Here is a 16,848-nt window from a genome sequence, read left to right on the forward strand (position 1 = left end):
TGTTCATGTCTTTTTTCTGGTTTATCTCTTTGGGAAGAGCATGTGAGAGTTTTAGAAGTGTTTTTCATTCATTGGCTTGTTTTCTTTTTATGTTTGCTGCAGTCTGGCAACAAACATATTCTGAATCTGATTATCATTTGGTAAACTCTCTTAATATGAAAATTATAAGAGCTAGCCAAAATGGGTCATTTCTCACAATGGGGTTGAAACAGCAAGATCTCACACCTGGAAATGTTACATTAAAAAACAGATTTTCTTTTCCTGAAACAAACTTAGATTTACAAAAAGTTACAAAAATACTATAGAAAAATAGCATTGTTATAATGATGTTAATTGTTCTATAGGTCTTATTTGAATTTTTCCAGTTTTCCCGTTCATGCCCTTTTTGTTCCAGGGTTCAATCATCATGTCTCCTTAGTCTCCCCAACAGCGACAGTTCCTCAGTTTTTCTTTACCTGTCATGACCTTGACACTTTTAAAGAGCACTGGCTACTTATTTTGTAAAACGTGCATCCATATGGGTTTGTCTAATGTTCCCTTTTCAGTAGAATGAGAAATATGTTTTTTCCCAAGTATAGTACAGATGTGTGATTGTACCATCCCCAGTGCATCAGATCAGGGAATATATGATGTCCATATGCCTTTTTACTGTAAGTTAACTTTGATAACTAGGTTAAGTGATCACTGTAAAGTTAACTGATTTTTCTCCTTGTAATTAGTTAAGAACTGTATTTTGCTGAGTGATGCTTTTGGACTTTGCAAATATCCGGTTTCTCATCATAACTGTTGTCCATTAATTTCAGCATCCCTTGATGGTTCTTGCCTATAACTATTACTCCTCTGGTGCTTGTAGAAGAGTGCATTTTCTCATTTCTCCCCATTTATTAATTTGAATTCTACTATAAAGAAACACTCTTTCTTCTCCTTCAGTTATTTATTTTATTTAGTTATTTACTAGTGCCAGTATGAATTTTTAGGTATTTATTTTTCTCTGTGGGTTGTAAATCAAATATTATTATCATTTATTTGGCTGCTCAGTTGTTCCAGCTTTTTGTCATTAGGAGTTCTATCAAGTGGCTTTTTCGTCCTTTTGACATATCCCCATCATTTCTGAGTAATTTCTTACTAGAAATGTTGGCTTTTTTTTTTTTTTTTTTTTTTAAGATGGAAGACATTTAATTGGACTATGAGATTTGTGGGAAGCAAAGGTATTGGGCACTAGGGCAAGTTTGTACAGGCCGTGCTTAAGGTACCCTCTTGGATATGGCATCCACAAATGAAGCTGTTGGTATGGACCAAGATGCAGCCAGGAATCTCACTGACCTGGTCCACGGCATCCTCATGAAGAACCCGCCATGGCTTGGGCAGGGGCAGTCAGCTTTAGAATTAGTGGGGCTCCTTGGGCACACACTGTACTACTATTGTCTAGTCTGGTCAGTGTAGATAACAAAGGTGATGGCTGGGGTAGGGGCAGCTTAGATTCCAGATGGTAGAGTTGCCTCTTTCAAGGGTGTCTGCTTTTGCAGGCCAGGGCCCTAGACCCCAGGCTGGCAGCCAGATGTGCTCATACAAGCTTAGTCTCTGCAGAAACTCTAAGAGTTTACACACTTGAACCCTACCTTGGTTGGGCTGGTTCCAGGTGGGATTAAGTTGAGCAGGCATTCAGGCTACTGGCCAGTGCATGTCAAAGTTCCCCCTTCTTCCACTGGTAGGTCCCATTATCTATTGTGCCCACCTCCTCCATGATGTACTCATACATCTTGTCATAGTGGATGCCCACTGTATTGTCCTCTTCACTAGGCTCCAGCAACTGAGCCAGCAACTTGTGCCCAGCTGGGTCTGGAGCAGTGTGTGCCCAGCTGGGTCTGCACTGCTCAGCTGGGTCTGCTGTTGCTTCCCAGGTGACAGGGAGCTCATGGTCTCTGTGAAAGACATCTGGTAATGGTCATATCAGTGTCTCTGTGGGTCATACTTGTCACACATGTCCATTATGATGTCACATGAAGCTGATTTTTCAAGGTCCTTAGTCTCCGCCCTCTCTGCATCCCATAGTCTGGCAGGAGGCAAAGCAATGTGCATGTCATTGTCTTGTCACAGTGAATGGTTCCCTTGTGTGTCTTCATTAATGGGCGGTGCCATGAGGTGGTTGTGGGATCATTGGGTGATGGGATGGACTCTGAGCCAAGCATACAGTGGTGGGTTTGGAGGGGTGTTAGCAGCAGCAGCAGTGAAAGCAGAAATGTATTCTTGATTCTCTTTTAGCTTTCTCCTTGTTAGACTCTTTTGCCTTTTGCCATTTACACGTCCTTGCTGTTGTTTGACTAAGCTAAAGACTTGGGTATAAGAATACTGACCTAACGTTCTTTAGCAGTAAGATAAAAAAACTAAGACACTTCCTTGGAATAGTAGGATGCTTTTGAAAACATCTAATATTATCTTTAGTTTCACTAATCAAATATTTATGGAGCATTTACTATTTGCTAGCCATTTTGCTAGTGTTAGGTTAACTCCTTTTTTGTGGAGGCAAGAGGATTTGGTAGAAAGAACTCTGGTGGAGTTGGTAAAAACGTTTTAACTTTTTTTTCATCTAAAAGTTAACTATATACATTAGGGGATTTATAAATTAACTCTCATCCTTAGATAAGCCAGGTATTAGAAAGTGACTGTTTTTTTTTACTGGTTTAGAAGTTTTGCCATTTAGTCAAGTAGCAGGCCTGGTGCTCAGACAGACTTCCCCAGCTTATAAATGGTGGTAGGAAGTGAGGATTGTGAAATGCAGACTGTATATAGGATTCATTCAGACTGAATTTCCCACATTATCATAGACAATCTAGATACAGATCAGAGCCTCCTAAATTATAAAATGCTTTCTTTAGATGGATTCCATCTCTAATTGAAGTCATCAAGATCAGATCTCAAGAGGGTATTTTCCAGTTGCCCTCACTGTAATTTTTGGCCTGCAAAAAGTAGAGTGATGTACTTCCTTTACTGTGCTCATTTCTTCTCAGTTTGTTGTTTTGACTTTGGTTTCCTCATTCTGCGATCTTTAAATCAGTGTATTTTTCTTCTGGGTCTGAGAATAAAAAGATTTTCAAATGGATCACTGGATATTTCAGAGTAACTTTTCAGGTTTTCCCATATTTTCGTGTTTCTTTTCTTATTAAAAATAACATCTAATTAAAAATAACATCTTTATGTCTGTATTGTGCTCATCTCTCTTTTTTTTTTTCTGTGTTTTTGAAGGTTTAAAACTGTTGGTCTTTTCATAAATTTCTTTGGTTCAACAAGATTGTGCACAATCCTATTATTTTCTTTTCCTTCCCACCTCACCTGTCCTATCTTGAGTTTTACTGCTAGGAACAAACACAGTAAGGATTTTCTTCTTTGATTGGAATGGGGTGAGCTTGGAGAAAAGAAGGCATTTCAGGTGTCCACTGACAGTCTTAAGTATGTGTAGCCAGAGGCACTTTCCATTTTGTCTCTGGATCTCAATTTTTTATCCATAAAATGAAAGATCAGATTAGATGATTAAGGTTTTTGCAGGTCAAAAGTCCTACAAATACATCTCAAATGTCCATCAACTGATGAATGGATAAACACATTTGGCATATGAAAAATAGATTATTATTTCACCACAAAAAGTAATGTAATACTGATTCATAGTACAACATGATGAACTTTGAAAACACTGTGCTAAGTGAGAGAAGCTCATTACAAAAGGTCACTTAGTATATGATTTCATTTATCTGACATGTCCAGAATAGGCTAATTCATAGACAGAAAGTAAATTAGTGGGTGCCAAAGGCTGGGGAAATCAGAAGTGACTGCTTAAGTATGGGATTTCTTTTTGGAGTAACAAAAATGTTGTAAAATTAGATAGTGGTGATGGTTACATAGCTTTGGGAGTATATGAAGAATGATCAGATTGCACACTTTACAGTGATTTTATGGTATGTAAATTATATCTTTGTAAAGCTGTCATAAAAACAAAAACAAAAAAAACCTGAGCTGGACGTGGTGGTATATGACTGTAGTCCCAGCTCCTTGGGAGGCTGAGACAGGTGGATTACTTGAGTCCAGGAATTTGAGACCAGCTTAGACAACATAGCTAGACCCCATCTTTTAAAAAGAAAATAAAGAAAAAAAATAAAACCAATTCATCAACCAGGAATGTTCATTGATCTGAATATATAGGACGTCGAAATAAATCTTTCTTTTTTAGCATGTCACAGACATTCTTTTCAGAGGTACCGAAGACCTGACAGGGACCTGATGGCTAGTAGACTGTTGACTGGTGACTGGTATATGTAAGACGATATCAACCTGAGATTCTTATTCTTTGTATCAGTTTCCTGAGAGACCAGTTCGGTTTATCAGCATAAAGTCGTGTTGGTTCTTTTTCACAGATTCTCTTTTGGGTACTCTCAAATTCCAGAATGTTTAGTTGAGGATTTAAGAGCAAATGGTGGGATTCAATGACAAATTTGAAATGAATCCACGAGTCCTAGCCTTTTTTTTGAGACATAGTTTCGCTCTTATTGCCCAGGCTGGAGTGCAATGGCATGTTTTCAGCTCACTGCAACCTCTGCCTTCTGGGTTCAAGCGACCCTCCTGCCTCAGCCTCCAGACTACCTGGGACTGCAGGCACCCACCACCATGCCTGGCTAATTTTTGTATTTTTAGTAGAGACGAGGTTTTACCATGTTGGCCAGGCTGGTCTCAAACTTCTGACCTCAGGTGATCCACCCACCTCGGCCTCCCAAAGTGCTGGAATTACGGGCATGAGCCATCATGCCTGGCCTAGTCCTAGCTTTTTCTGGACTGTCTGAAAAATATGTGAAATGGCATTTAATGACATTTAATATGTATGGAATTTACTTTCTTTAGCTTTAAAAATGAAATGAAAAGACGTCTACATACATTCATAAAATGATGTGAAAAGCCTTGCTAATCTGGAACATTATTGATACCTTTTATATAGTACTTGTCTGAAAGATTCAGGGAAGCTCTTTAGAAGTTAATTAACAATTCCTTCTTCAATCTTTCCATTAGCCAAAGTGTGAATTTCTCCTTTCTGTAACAAAGCAGTGATAAAGTTAGGGAAAAGGATGGCTTCTTTTTAGTGTGCCGCTTTTGGTATTTCCCTTTCTTTTAGATCTTCAGCAGACACAGTTATGAGAATCAGAATTTACATGCCTAATTTCTATTAACTCAAAGAGTGTACCATATACGACACAGTATGTATAAAAGGTATAAAATGAGGAAACAATTTCTAAAGGCCACAAGAACCAGTTTTGTTATTATATGTAGACACTTGTCCTGGAAGAGATGAGGTCTAGGTATCTATATTCTAGATCTGGTTGGTGAAACAGGCAAGAACCTAATCAAAGCAAGATTTTCTTTTTCTTTTTTTTTTTAAAATTGCAGTTCATATATATTTCTCTTAGATTTTTCTACCTTACTTAAGACTATATATGTTTATAGTACCTAGATTTTTCTACCTTACTTAAGACTATATATGTTTCTAAACTCCATTGCTAGGCCATCAGTATCTTAAGGGACAAGTTCTTGTTTAATTTATTTTTATACCTCCTTAAGGTCTATTTTGGTACTTTTCACATGTAATATAGTTAGTAGGATTTGAATGGATGAATGAATGAGTTAGATGTTGTCCTTGAGAAACTGCTTGCTTTGGGGATCAGAGTGGTTTGTTCTTGTGGTTTGTAAGGATTTTTATTGGCCTGATAGTATATTGCTTACATTCTGTTATGCATAATTCTTTTTGTTGACATTTTTGAAATTATGGTAAAGTATATTATACAATACTGGATTTTCTCTTGTAGGTAAAATATAGACTGAGATGTGAAGGGATCAGATTATTAATTTTAGAGAATTATTCCATGAGCTTACTGAATGTTTATTAGTTCTTTGCTCTGTGTTAATTTGATCACAAGCGTGTGTTATTTGTAAGATGGCATATTTTGTCATTTTTAGTGATTTTTCTAATCTTGAAGATGTCTAAGTGTCTGTTCAGCATTCTGGAACGATGCCTGGCAAACACAACAGTGAGGAAAGAAGAGAGGGCTCACTGCAACCTGTGGCAGCTGAGCCTCAGTATCTTTTTTCAGCATTTTGCAGTGACTCAACCTTACTGGCACATGGCTGTGTTTGGGGCATCTGCTGTGACATCTCATCCGCCCACAACTACCTATTGCTTTTTTTTGTCCATGTTCTGAATTTCATTACTTAGTTAAAAATAGATACTCAGTGTAAGTACTTGATTACTAAATAGACCAGAACAGTTTTAAAGGATGAGTGCTGTAAGCTTTAAAGACTGATCTCAGTTTGGCTGCATGAGTCTCTCTAGCTGGCAGTCTGAATCTTTAGCCTGTGTCTAAAAGGAAGCTGCTGCCCTGGGAGGCAATAGTTTAATTTTTGTCTATGGCCATACCACCCTGATCGCACATGATCTTATCTGAAGATGGGCAGTTTTTAATAATTTAGATCTAGTTCGCTTGGCTTTTCTGTACTTTTCCCTGATCTCATTCCCCGTTTTCCCCATGCCTGTCCTCATACTTTATGTATTCATTATATGTTAATATATTTCTCAACAGTATTATTTTGCATGCTTAAAAAGTTTGTACAAATGATATACTATATATATTCATCTGCATCTTGCCCGTTTTGCTTAGTATGAAGTTAATGAGATTTTTTTGTATTGGTATTTACGACTTTGTGCTGCTATTTTGTATTCCATTGTATGAATATGTCCTTAATTTTAAATTCATTCTTCTACTGATTGACAGTTACGTTGTTTAAATTATTTTTTGACAAAGAGTGACACAGTGAACTTTCTCTCACATGTGCATAAGAAAATATGTATGAGAATATTTTCTGGGACAGTTTTTTGAACTGAGTGTGTTTACCCATTAGTGGTTGTAAAATCAATTGAATGAGTCACCCCAACATTAAAAAAAATGAATGAGAACAAAATGGAAACTCTCCAAATGTGTCACATACAGTAAGAATAAGCACTGTTTTGTGAATTTTTGTTTCAGTTAAATAAGTGAGTATGTATATACTGGGTCATAATGAAAAATATGTTTTGATGGCCAAAAAATTTGAAAGCTACAAATCAAAAGTATATTCCTAGAAACAGAATTACTAGCTCTTAAGATGGATGCATCTTCTATTTTATTAGATATTGCCAGATTGTATCAATTTCCTTCCATCAGAAATGAGTTTCTACTATTTTGCAACCTCACCAGTACTTGATATTGTCAGACATATATTTTTGGCAAGCTGATGAGGTATGACCTGGTATCTCATTATGGTTTTAATTTGTATTTCTGTGATTGCTAGTGTGGTGAAAATTCTTTTCTTTTTTTTTTTTTTTTTTTTGTTGAGACAGAGTCTCACTCTGTCACTAGGCCAGAGTGCAGTGCAGTGGAGCGATCTTGTCCCACTGCAATCTCTGCCTCCCTGTTTCAAGCGGTTTTCCTGCCTCAGCATCCCAAGTAGCTGGGACTACAGGTGGGTACCGTCATGCCCGGGTAATTTTTTGTATTTTAGTAGAGATGAGGTTTCACCATGTTGGCCAGGATAGTGTTGATCTCCTGACCTTGTGATCTGCTCGCCTCAGCCTCCCAAAGTGCTGGGATTATAGGCACGAGCCACCTCGCCATGCTATGAAGTCTTTTAATATGATTATTGGCAATTCAGATTTCTTCCTTTGGGATATCCTTACTCATCTTTTAAGTGGATTGTTTGTATATTTCTATAGATTTTAAAGCATTATATATTTTGGATACTTACTTTTGGTAATTACATGTATTACAAATATCTGCACAAAGTCTGTGGCATGTATTCTTATTTTAGTGCTCCTAATGTCCAAGACTTTTGATTTTGATGAAGTTACATTCAACAGCATTTTCTTTTTTAGGTTTGAATATATGTGTCTGTGTGCACATGTATGTGTGTGTGTGTGTGTATGTGACAGAGAGAGAGTGTTTTAAGAAATCTGGGCCTATCCAAAAGTCACACATCTTTGAGAATTTTAAAGTTTTCCCTTTTCCTTTTTTGGTCTTTAAACAGAAATTTATTTTTTCTATTATATGGCGTGAGATAGAGATATAGTCCCGCCCAACCCCCCACCATATGGATAATTGATTGACCCTGCCTCGTTTATTGAGAAGGCCATCCTTGTCCATGGATGTGAAGTTTATATCACACATGGGCCTGTTGCTAGACTTTCTGTTCTGGTCAGTCAGCCTCATTGTCCCTGTGCCAGCTCCACACTTTCTTAACTATTATAGTCTGTGAAATGTCATGATAGCCAGCAGGACAAACTCCCCTCTTCCATCTTGTTTTAATTCTTAAAAATTGTCTTTATTAACCCTATGCTCTACATACTTTTTTGTAACCTCATTTAAATAGTTGTATACCATTTCATTAGGAAACATACCATAATTTAGTTAACAAAAAAAGTCCTCTTTTTAATTAATTGAGAAAGAGAAATGAAGGGAAATTACCCTGATGAGGGGCAAATTGAGAATTGAAGGTTAGAGAAGCTCTCTCTGAGGAAGAGACATTTAAGTTGAATCATGAAATAGATGAATATAGTAGTCCCCCCTTATCATTGGGGGATATGTTCCAAGACCCCCCGCCCCCTGGCCCCGTTCCCAGTGGATGCCTGAAATCTCTGATGGAATTCTTTTGCTGTCAGTCTGAATACATTTATATCGGTGTCTTCTACCCACAAATTTAATGCCTTTTCTATCTTAACTGAGTACTTAGCATACACTGTGGCTGTTATTTTTGCAATTTGAGGTGCAAAGCAAAACTAGCACAAATTTCTTTTTCTTTCTTCACAATTTCATGGACAGAAGATTTGTTCTTATGTTAGATCTTAGCAACATCAACATGTGATTTTTTTTCTTTCCTTATTAAATCAAGAACTTTTACCTCTTCCCTTAAAGGAAGCACTTTATGGCTTGTCGTTAGTGTGTCTAAATTGCCAGTGTCACTACTCTTGTGCTTTCCCTAAGTGCTTTATTAAGTAAAATAAAGATTACTTGAAGTCAAGCACTGCTGTACCGTGGCAGTTGGTTTGATCACCAAGACAGCAACTAAGTGACTAACGGGTGGGTAGTGTAGACAACTATGCTGGACAGAGGGATGAGTCATGTCCTAGGCAGGACAGAGCTGGAAGGTGTGAGAACAATCTCAGAACAGCATGCAATTTAAAACTTAGGAATTGTTTCTGGAATTTTCCATTTAATATTTTCAGACCAAATATTGCTTTTTCTTGACCAAGGGTAACTGAAACCACAGAAAGCAAAACCATGGATAAGAGGGGACTGCTGTACTTCAGTGTAAGTGCTGGGGGATTTGATGTAAAAAGGAAATACCTTTTCCGTGCACAGGCAGGAGAAAGCTTTTTATATTGAAGGATCTGCAAGGCCAGTTGTGATTGGAATATAGTAAGAGAGTGCGAGAGGGAAAGCTTGCTTTTTATTTATTTTTTTTAATTATTATTTTTCGAGATGGCGTTTTGCTCTTGTTGCCCAGGCTGGAGTGCAGTGGTGCGATCTCAGCTCACTGCAACCTCTACCTCCCGGGTTCAAGTGATTCTCCTGCCTCAGCCTCCCGAGTAGCTGGGATTACAGGCATGCACCACCACGCCCAGTTAATTTTGTATTTGTAGTAGAGATGTGGTTTTTCCATGTTTGTCAGGCTGGACTTGAACTCCTGACCTCAGTTGATTGCCTGCCCCAGCCTCCCAAAGTGCTGGGATTACATTTGTGAGCCACCATGCCTGGCCTGAAAGCTTGATTTTTATTCTGGGTGAACTGAGAAGCTATTGAAGAATTTTCAGGAGCAAAGTGACATGATCTTATTTTTATTTTAAAATATAATCACTAGTTGTTATAGGGCAAATGGCTTGTGCAAGGTAAGGTATACTAGTTAACTGGCCATTGTAGTGGACCAGGTAAGAGATGATAGAGTTTTAGAACATGATGATGGCAATGGAAATGGAAAGAAGTGAATAAATTAAGAAGCTATTTAGAAAATCATGAGGATTTTGAATTTGGAATTTGAGAAGCAATCAAGAATGACTTCTTGTTTCTTAGTTTGAGTAAGTGGGCAGATGGTCATATCATTTGCAGAAATGGGGAAGATTGATGGAAGAACTGCTTTAATTGTATTGATTGCTCTCTAGGTCTGCCATACAGCTATTATTTTAGGTCTCCTCTTCCTGTATTGATTCACTTATTTTCTTGTTTTACCTTCTTGCTTTGTTGGAGCATATATTCCACTAGCAGCCTAAGAAAAGGAGAAAAGGAGATACATTTTTTGAGTTCTTGAAAATCTGAAAATGTCTAGTTTTAAATTTGATTGATAATTTGGGCAGGTACAGAAGTCTGCCCAACAGACAGACATATTGTCATAGTTTCATGAATGTAGTATTTTCTCTTATTTTTATAAGGATATTAGTTATAGCTTTAAAAAATTCTTCTATACCTTGCATTGTCTCTGTTTTGCCCTCTGTCTTTCATGTTGATGGCTTTCCTCAGACTGATGATTCTTGGCTGTGGATGTCTGTTAAGGAATGCATCTCTAACATGTAAACTTGAAGCCCTTTGTGCATCGGTGGAGTTGTCAATGACTGAGCTTCACTGTAGTGTTATCAGGCAGCATCCTTGCTTTTTTATTGGATGAATGCCAGATTCATTATTTGGAGGTTTTTCTCTGGGACCATAAAATAAAATGTGCCCTTATGGATGCATATATTTCTGTGTGTCAGCAAAATTTTAATTATTGGGCCAAGAAGTTTTAAGACTTTTGATGTATTTATTATAATATATTAATATTTAATATATATTTATATGTAAGGATATGGGATATGCAAGCATACATATGATTACATATTCTCTCCAGAATTGCATTATTAATTTACACTCCTACCAGTAGTATATGAAGATGGCTACAATCTCGATAATACCTTTATTATAAATTCTGTAAGATTACTTGCTAATTCAGTAGATGAAATGGTATATAATTGTTCTTTTATTCTGCCTATTTCTCTCTGTGTGTGTGTGTGTGTGTGTGTGTGTGTGTGTGAGAGAGAGAGAGAGAGAGAGAGAGAGAGAGAGAATTACCAATTCATGCCACATGTCAATTTTTCTGATGGGTATTTGCTTTTTCTTATGGATTTGTAAAGCTCTTTATATGTTATGAAGATTAACCCTTTGTCATAATGTGTTACAAATATTTTCCCCCAGATTTTCAATTAAATCAACTTATTTAACATGCAGAAGCTCTTAAATATTTTTTATTTTTAAAGCAGTAATAAATGTACAGCATATAAAAAAAGATATGAAAGGATGATAAGTAGACAATGAGTCTTCACTTACTCATTCCTTAATTTTCCTGTCTGGAGACAACTACTCTTATCAGTTTATTTTATTTCCTTTTAGAGGTGTTCTACGTATATATAAACCCTCTTTTTCATTTATATGTAAGTATTAGTCATGGTAGATTTTTATAGTAATGGTCTCTGATAAATCATGCCTCCCTTTATCTATTTATCTTTTAAATATAACTTTACCATTTCTTTTATCAAGAGGTAGAGTCTACCTCTTGAATCAGGATTGGCTTTTTGGCTTGATTTTACCAATAGGATGTCATGAAAGTGTTGTGTCTATGCCTTCAGAGGTCTCATTGTTTCATTTTCACTCTCTTGGAATGCCATCATTACCATGTTCAGGAATCTCCTAGCCTAACCCATTAAGAGAGAATGGCCCAGGTATCCCAGCTGGACTCAGTCTCACAGCCAGCCTATCAGCTGCAGGCAGCTGCCCATGTGAGCCAAGGGGGAGACTAGCAGAACTGACCATCCAACCTGCAGATTGATGAGAAATAATAGATGTTCTTAAGCTACTGGAGTTGGGGGTGCTTTGTTTTCTAGCAATAATTGCTATAGTAGCATATGATATATTCATATTAACTATATATTTTGAAGATTGTTCCACATTTGTAGGTATAGAGCTGCTGCCTCTATTTTAATGTCTGCATAACATTCTAGTGTATGAATATACTGTAATCAGTTGTTATTGATAAACTTGCATCCTATCAAAATAACCCATATAACATGGGATTATAAAGACTCTCCTTTTGCATTGCATTTATTTATGTTGTCAAACCTATTTCCTTCATGGATTCTTCTAACATTTTGCATAATTAGTACCTTTCCCACTTTGAGACTGCTTTTATTTTCTTACTATTGTTACCTGACATTAATTAATCTGGAATTTGTTTTAGTATAGTATATGATATGATATAGGGATGGGATTTTATTATTTTTCTAAATAATCATCTAGTTGTTTCAGTACCACTTTGTAAAATGAATTCTTATTCACTCTTTTGATATGCTTTCTTATAGGTTAAATTCTTGTATTTATTTCTAACTTTATTTTTAGTGATCTGTCTGCATTTACCTTGTACAGTCACAAATTATTGTAACTCTTTAATATGTTTGAATATTTGTGGTCTCATTGCTGGGAGTTTGTTTGGCATTGGATAAAACTTATATTTGTCTGGACAGAATGGACATCTTTATAATAGAGCCAGCAAGCTTTCTGTAGAGGATCAGATAGTAAATATTTTAGACATGCTAGCCTTATGGCCTGTGTTGCAACAACTCTGACATGGTAGCATGAAATATATGACATTACACAAATGAATGCCTATGGCTGTGGGGTTCCAACAAAACTTTACAAAAACACATGACTAGCCTGTGGGTTGTAGTTTCACAATATTGAGTATACTTGCTATATAATATTGAATATACCTCTTGAGGAATATGGCAGTGTCTCCTATTTATGTCCAGTGTTATGAGTATAAATGAAGGTTTGTGCTTCTTTCATTTTGTTACTGCATGCTTACTGTTAACTTTATTACTAGATGTTTTATCATTTGGCTGCTATTACGTAGTAATTCAGTTGTTTATTGGTATATATGAAAGCAAACACAGAAGTTAGATTGAAAAGAATCAGAAGATACATTGGAAAAATTTACTCAATAGTTCAACAGTCTTTTATCAGAATACTTACAATAACTTTGGAGAAAAGAAAAATAGCCAGGACCAGAAGAAATAAAGCAAGCTTTAGCTGGGGAGGGTTGGGGTGGGTGGAAGCTGGAAATTAGGTTGGACAGGGGTTGGAACACAGTGAGTTATCTTTAGAGGAGTTGTGTGGCAGCATAATGTGATGGTAAGCATGTGGGTTGTTCAGTCAGTGAGGTCTGAATTTGTATCCTGATATTACCACTTACAGCCTATTGACCTTTGTTAAGTCACATAACCTTTCTGTGCTTCAGTTTTCTCTTCAATGGGGATGATATTAATGACCTTATTGAGTAATTATGGGGCTGAAATGAGATAACTTATATAAAGCACTTACAATAGTATTTGGTCATAATGTTCAACAACGGTGGGTGATATTATTGTATGCTGTATGTAATAAATAATATGTAGTATGATGTATCATTATTTCACTATGTTATTGTTGTCACATTGTTATTTTAGAATCAGAGAGTCTATAAAGAGTGTCCATGCAAGCAGTATAACAGGAGCCATTGAATAAGACCCAGGGAAGCAGAACAAAACAGGAGCTCACTCTCATCTAACGAAAGTCAGAGAAATCATGTAGCAGAAATGGATGGGAGTTCCAGAGATTTTTGATTCTGAGACGATTTTCTATCGTTGTTCATTGCTTCTTGCACATCTACAGAAGCAGGAGAAAAATTACTATGGCTTACTTTGATCCTGCAGGTGGATGAAACTTAGAATATTTGATTGGGTTGAAAAATGAATGGGCATGAAGATGCCAGCTGTTTTAGCAGATAAAACTTGAGTTTTTAACAGTCATTAGAGATGGAACACTGGTTGTCTTGAGCAGATACATGCAACAGTTCTTAACAGAGGGTTGAAGAAGCCTCTTAAGATAGTGTGCAGACTAGCACAGGGAGTTCTGTCTGAGAATGAAGGGCATAAGCGGTGGGCTGTTGAGCTCTGCTAGTGTGGGCAGTGCATGGGGTCATAGATGTTCAAAAATTTTAGCTGGAACTCAGGGTGTTTATCTAGGTTCCAGAACATCTGGAAACTCAGTGAACAGTGCATGGTGTTGATATTTTAAGGGTTTTACCGAGGGCAGGATGTCCATCAATAACTATTCCTTGAGCTTTTTCACCAGAAGGAAACACAGGTTCCCCTTACTCCTGATATCCCAGCCCATATCCTTTTCTTTCTTTAGATATATTTTTTTTTGAGACAGAGTTTTGCTCTTGTTGCCCAGGCTGGAGTGCAATGGCACAACCTCGGCTTGCCACAACCTCTGCCTCCCAGGTTCAAGCGATTCTCCTGCTTCAGACTCTCAAGTAGCTTGGATTACAGGCATGTGCCACAATGCCCAGCTAATTTTGTATTTTTAGTAGAGATGGGGTTTCTCCATGTTGGTCAGGCTGGTCTCGAACTCCTGACCTCAGGTGATCCACTTGCCTTGGCCTCCCAAAGTGCTGGGATTACAGGTATGAGCCACCGTGCCCGGCCTTCTTTGTTTAGATCTTTACCCTGGGTAGCTAGTTGCCTGTCTAGCCTTTTTGTGATCATAATAGTATAATACATTAATATAAATAATTTTAATTAAACAGTTTATGAGCCTTTTAACATTACAAAGTGCTCTTGCTTATGGTGTTTTATGGCCTTTTATATTTTGTATTTAGGATTGTAAGTGCTGATATTGAAAGTGAAGTCTGAGATCACTTTGGGAACTTTGGCTAGGCTTCCAGAGTCTGGAGTAGTAAGTGTCAGGATAAATTTGGGTCTGAGATTTTAGGTGGTTCTGATCTTGGGCTTTTCATGCCCTGCAATTACTTCATTTTAGGGTGACTTCATTTGGTATGGAGGTTGATGTAGGGGAGGAGGTGAAGGGAGGTAGCCAGTCTAATGTGTAAAGGAAAGTGGGTAGAAAATTCATCTGGTCTATTCCTGGCTCCAGTTCACATTGTTCAAAGGAAAAAAAAAACACTTCCACTGTTGTCTTTTGTCCCCACTATTGTATACAATATTTAGGTAGTATTTTTGGATTAGTTCTTGTTTTATTAGGATGACAAATTTACAAAGTTCTTTGAGTTTGGAAGATAGGTGAGGGTTTTTTTTTTTTTTTTTTTTTGTACAGGTTAATATGCATATACATTTGTTTTAAGTCTTCAAATTAATTATTCTTATACCATCACTTATATGTTAAAAGTCTCCTTATGCTTACATAGAAATGTAGAACAGCCTCTTTTTAACTTCCATGTTACTTGAATAATCTTACTTTTTGGTGCCATGTTGCTTGAGAATTAATTTTGTAATCTTCTATCTCAGGGCCACATTTCCTCAGTAATTTGGTTATCTGTCTAATGGCATGTTATGAAAGTTAAGTTTATCCCACTGACCTTGCTGCTTTGACTTTTTGAAAAATGTATCTTTTTTCTTGTTTTCTGAAAAGGTTTTTATCTCAACCTTTGCTGTTGCCAGTTTATTGATAACAAATCTTGAATCAAGTGGAAGTTTTGGAGAACATTTTGATATTTCACTTTTGAGTAGGTGTAATGCCCTCAGAATGATTTTTTTTTCATCTGTGGGATCCTGAATTTTTCATTTAAAAACATTATTTTAAAATTTTTATGGTTCAGTAATTAACATGTTGGGTCAATTTTGGACTTGGCACATATGTTTTTTAAATGTGGTAAAATATACATAACATAAATTTACTATTTTCGTTATTTTTAAGTGTACACATCTCTTTGGCATTAAGTACATCACAAATGTGGCATTTGGAGATGTGCATCTCCAAAACTTTTTTCATGTTGCAAGCTGAAACTCTGTACCTATTAAACAACAACTTAACATTTCTCCTTTCCCCCAACTACTGGCAACCACCAGTCTGGTATCTGTTTCTAACTGTGACTACTTTAGGGGCCTTGCTTGATGTAAGTGAATCATGCCTTTTGTGACTGACCTTCTTCACCTAGCATAATGTCTTCAAGGTTCATTTATATTGTAGTGTAAGAATTTCCTTTTAAAGGCTAGATAATATTTCACTGTATGTGTGTGTGTGTGTGTGTGTGTGTGTGTGTGTGTGTGTGTGTATATATATCACACTTTGTTTATGTATCTCTTGATCGACACTTGGGTTGCTTCTGTCTTTGGCTATTGTGAATAATGCTGCTATTAATGTGAGTGTACAAATATCTGTTTGAGCCCCTGTTTTCAGTTTTTTGGATATATACCCAGAAGTAGAATTGTTAGATCATATGATAATTCTGTTTAATTTTTTGAGGAATTGCTATACTGTTTTCTTTCTTTCTTTTTTAAAAATAATTGAATCTAAAATAACTTTTATTTTAGATTCAGGGGATACATATGCAGGTTTGTTACAAGGGTATATTGTGTGATGCTGAGGTTTGGGGTAGAATTGAACCTGCCACATGGGTAGTGAGTGTAGTACTCAATAGGTATTTTTTTTTTTAAACAATTTTTTTTTTGAGACAGGGTCTCATGGGTCTCACTCTGTCACCCAGTTTGGAGTGCAGTGATGTGACCACAGCTCACTGCAAACTTGACTTTCTGGGCCCAAGCAATCCTCTTACTTCAGTCTCCCAAGTAGCTGGGACTACAGTACATGCTACGACACCTACTTTTTTGCATTTCTTTTGGAGATGGGGTTTTGCCATGTTGCCCAGGTTGATCTTGAACTCCTGGACTCAAGCCATCCGCCCACCTTGGCCTCCCAAAGTGCT

At 36.9% G+C, this 16,848-nt stretch overlaps 1 protein-coding gene and 1 long non-coding RNA gene across 6 annotated transcripts in view; one reads left to right on the forward strand and one right to left on the reverse strand.

The window, feature by feature from the left end:
• BABAM2 (BRISC and BRCA1 A complex member 2) overlaps positions 1-16,848 on the forward strand; it is a 450,034-nt gene that overhangs the window by 4,295 nt on the left and 428,891 nt on the right. The window lies entirely within an intron of this gene.
• Positions 5,419-5,632, reverse strand: LOC116524283. The gene is made up of 2 exons (XR_004257252.1): positions 5,502-5,632; positions 5,419-5,457 (listed from the first exon to the last, which is right to left on the reverse strand). It is a non-coding gene; the product is annotated as an uncharacterized LOC116524283 (long non-coding RNA).

The sequence above is a fragment of the Sapajus apella genome, unplaced genomic scaffold, assembly GCF_009761245.1.
Source record: "Sapajus apella isolate SASKATOON/1434 unplaced genomic scaffold, GSC_monkey_1.0 scaffold44, whole genome shotgun sequence".
Lineage (NCBI taxonomy): Eukaryota > Metazoa > Chordata > Mammalia > Primates > Cebidae > Sapajus > Sapajus apella.